Raw genomic sequence first — 4,702 nt, forward strand, 5'->3', positions numbered from 1 at the left:
GGGGGGGGGGGATAAAAATAAAAAATGCAGCAAGTTAAAGCTTCTCAGAACATCTTTGAAGTCGAGGCTGTGTTGTTTAAATAACACTCAGAAAAGTCCAAAATTGACTTTGACATTGATATTTCCTTTTTTCTTCGTTGAAGGCTTAATAAAAAAATACAAATTTGTTTCAAATCTGCGAATACGTGTTCCTGTTCCTGTTCCGCTCCGCGGCGCATCGGCCACATTGGATCTGGCAACTCGGAGAAGTGTCGTTACTTTTACACTGAAAAACTCCTGGCTTAACTGTAAAGGTCTTGAAGACGGCACTTCGAGTTTGTGTTACGGTGCTGAATTTTTTTGTTTTTTGTTTTTTTTGGAACAATATATTCAAGCTGTGTTTCTGTCTTCTGATACTGAAAGTGCCAGAAAGGCAAACCTCCAGGACCTTTCACAGAAAACAAATCTTTCCCGTGTACAGTTGAGACAGTTTTGATATGACGTAGATGAAGATTGTTGAACTGAAACCTGGAGGGGAGAGGGGAGAGGGGAGAAGGGAGGGGGGGGGGGGGGGGGGGGGGATCTCGTGGATGTTTTTGTTTTTGTTGTCTTCTTTGAAAAATAACTTCACCGGAGTTGGGTTTTACTCTGCGGTTTCTGTAACGTATACTCTTTGTACTCCTCAAACAATGCAAAATAACTATGTATGTCACAGAAGCCACATGGCGTAAAATGTTCACAGGTTGTGTTTCCTTTTTTTTTTTTTTTTTTTTTTATATTGTTGTTCCTGTACTGTGTAATTTCTTGTCTTTAGGTCATTCCAATATATGAAAGTTGAACTCCCAAACACCCGATAAAATCACCCGATATTGGAAAAAAAAACCAATTTAACCAGATCCGTTTGGGTGCAGCAGTATGTCACGTTGCTCTTTTCTAGAAAGCCAGGATGTTTTCCTCTTTTGTTTATACTATTGGAGACATTGTTTGGGATTAAACTCCTCATATGTTGTATCTACTTTCAAATCTGCTTTTCAAATAATTGTGTTCCTTTTTTTTTTTTTTGGTAATTATTAGAAAACTTACAAAAATAATAAAAGATTTAAAAAAAAAAATGCACGGACACGTCCACGTTGCATGCTACATAATAAGACCACTAGGTGGTGCTGCTCCACCGATACCGACATCCTCATATGGTCCAGGCTGCAGATCTAGAGGAAAGGTCTGTTACAAGGAAAGTGGAACTTTAAGGTAAATATAACACGAGTTTACATTTAGCTGCCTTATGTTGACCAGCATCTTTGAAGCGAAACTTGTACAAATAATGAAATGAATGTGTGAGAAATATGTTTTGAATTAGTTTTTATTAACATAAACCGTTTAGGGAAAGATTTATGACTTTGAAAAACAACTTTGGATGCATTTTTGTGTAAATTCATAGATGGTAGTAATTCATGTCAGTATGTCCTCATGTGTGCCGTCATATTTTTTTTTTTTTTCCTGTATTATTTTATATAATGTCTACGCCTTTATGTCACCCTTCATAACGGGGAAGGAAACTTCATCCTCGGCAGCTTCAGATTCAGCAGACATACGGTCAGCAACTGTGGCAACAAAGTCGGTAATCTGGCACGCATTGCGCGGCCCTTACACCTGTGTTATATTTTGTTTTTGATATTAACGATCCTGTTGAATTACAGCGTGCCAGGGGAGATCCCACATGTCACATGAGTGGCTTTCATTCTGGGGTAACCTCGCCTCGCGCTGGCAGCGTGTCTGAAAGGTCGAGATGGAGCTCGTAGATCTCACCGCAGACCTCCAGAACATCTCCGTCTGCAGCGCCCGCCAGGACTCGCATGGTACCTTACGTCATAGTTTTTTTTTGTTTGTGTGTGTGTGTGTGTGTGTGTGTGTGTGTGTGTGGGGGGGGGGGGGGTAACCTTTTGAAAGTACACAGACACCAGTTCTGCTGTTGGTCGAGACCTGACAAAGAAATATGGGGAGTGTGTGTGTGTGTGTGGGGGGGGGTTCTGTTTTTGCTGGAAAACCTAACGAGTAAATCATTTTTACTTTACACTTCCTGCACTTCAGGAATCAGTGCTTCACACCACATTTCTGAACTGCTCTCCTCCACCTCCATCCACAGCACAAAAAAAAGAAAGAAAGAAAATCGCACTTCGAAAGTGAAATAGAAAAACAACAACCCCTCATCCTACTCCATCTCGCTCGTTCGCCGTTATTCCTCAGCTACTTTCTCTACCACGCACATTAGTCTGGTATTTTAGGAACGTTTATTTCGTTTTTTTAAAACCTCCAGTGATGTGGAAAAAAACAACAACCTATCTACATATTTATAGGGCATCTTTCCATTCTTTTAGCAGTTTTGGATAAGTGCTTCGATTGCCTTAAATGCAGTAATGCAAAGTGTTTATTATTACTTATTCCCCTTTATCTACTCATATATATATATATATATATATATATATATATATATATATATGAGATAGGAGAGAGATGGGAAGGACTGAGAGGCACAGCAGGTTTATTTTTTTTACATCCTCCATTCAGCACCAAGGCAGTTTAAAGTGTTTTATGGAAGACATGACCATATCAAAGAACCACAATGCAACAACAACAAAAAAATAACACACATTTACATATGATTTTAAAGAAACAAAGTGAAAAAAAACAAGAGAGAGTAGGTGACAGAGGTCTTGTGGGTGGATACAACCTCGTGGCTACATGGTGAACTTCCAAGTGTTGCCAGAATATCAACGCGAGATGAGAAACCACGACAAATTCAAATCAGATTTTCGTGTTGTAATTAAGGAGTGAATAAATCGTTTTTATAAATAAAAAAAACATTGCATAAAAGCAGGAGTGACATAAGATATGTAGGCGGCTTACAGTATCTTAAGTGTTGTATGACTTCAGTTGTCCTTTCGCACTGTTATTTTGGGGGGTTTTCCAACCTGCATGTGAGTAAATACACTAAAGTTATCACTTATAATATTAAAATATTGAAAAACGTCTCAATTAACCCCCCTAAGAATATGCTTCACATCACTGCCTACCCGCTTTGTCAACCAGTCCTAGAAAATGCAGCTACAGTGTCGGCAAATGTTAAAAATATTCAGGTTCGAGTTTAATGTTTGGAGTCAACTTTATGACAGTCGGAGGCACATTGACGTCGGCTCTGCTTTATTCAAGTGTGCCAGTAAAGTACAGTGTGACAGCGAGCCAGCATGCATAATATCACGACCCTGAACTTGAAGCATTTATTATGTGCAGCTGTGAGTGCTCGTCGTGACACACCAGGAGGTCTGATGTAAAGTCAGTCTGTTGAAGGTCAATTAGAAACAAAAGGTGCCGTAATTTCTTTTCTTTTTTTTTTTGTTGCCAGTATTTAATTTGCGGTATTGATCTTCATAAGATATTTTTGTTTTTTTTACGTACAAAAAAAAACCAATCTATAGATAGTTGTACATGTTCTCTTTTTAATTTCTCGCATTTTTGTTTGACATACAATGTTTGAGGATGAACATATGACTTGAGCATGAAGTTGTGACATCACAAACTTGCCGAAGATTAAACAGCACTGTTGCCGAGTATAGGCTGTCTGCATGTATATGTAGACTGAGTTGTTGTTGTTTTTTTATACTTTCCCAGTCTTCAAAATGCACAGACCTGTTTTGTAATAATAATAATAAAAACAAATCTGAACTTACACAATGTGTGACCTTTTTAAAGGACACATTTTGAACACGTTTGACTTGTGAGATAGCTACTCAGCCAAATTGACTATAACTACATTGATAAACTACTAGCTTTATAACCTCACAAGTTAACATTTTACATTTTTTCATTCATCGACTTTGAATCTCCTGAAATCTGTGAATGTCGACTTGTTCGTGAGGTGTCGTTTTTTTTTTTTTTTTTTTTTTAATGATAATGTCTTCTCTTCCTTACAACATCTCTACTATCTAATCCACCACCGCCGTGCTTGCTTTCCCTCCTGGCATCCTCTCTTCACTTTATCGTCATACAATAAACACCATATCTTTTCAACGCCCCGCTGCCCTCCGGTATCAGAATGTGGAGTACATTAATGAACAGATAATACCAGCTCCCATAATCAAACCCCTTATCATAAAAAGAGGCATAAAGCTGTCCATTTTTTTTTTATTTTTTTTTTTTACAGTCAACAAGTTAATTTGTTGTCTAACAGGTGCTTATTAACTGCAGCGCAGGAGGAGGAGGAGGAGGCGGTGGCGGTGGCGGCGGCCGCGGCCTGTGAAAAGACTGGCTATGTCCTTGCACTTCATGGTGGTCCATCTGCCACGCAGGCCTGACGGGCTGACTGGGCACTCCTCTCGGCTGCTCCAATGTCATACGTCTGTTTCAACGTCAGCTGATCAGTCACTATGTCATCTGTCTGTTTGTTCTACTATTACCCCCCCCCCCCCCCCCCCCCCCATCGCAGAAAAGTGATTCTGCTCTATGTTAAACATGTAACCGATCCAAAACCAGAGCTCAGGCCCTAAACGTTGTGGTGAGAGATGAGTTGTGTAAGCGTGTTATGCTCCATGGGAAGAAAATGTCCTCTGTTAAGTTACATCTTGGTAACACACAGCACATGTTTTCTGTCTGATAGAGTTAAAACTATTGTGCGTGTTGAGCAGGTGGACTCGAATTCATAAATCATGTTGATATTACAGACCTTGAA

Source organism: Embiotoca jacksoni, unplaced genomic scaffold (assembly GCF_022577435.1).
Source record: "Embiotoca jacksoni isolate LCO1_2020_lvr unplaced genomic scaffold, fEmbJac1.0.p SCAF_4, whole genome shotgun sequence".
Classification (NCBI taxonomy): Eukaryota; Metazoa; Chordata; class Actinopteri; family Embiotocidae; genus Embiotoca; species Embiotoca jacksoni.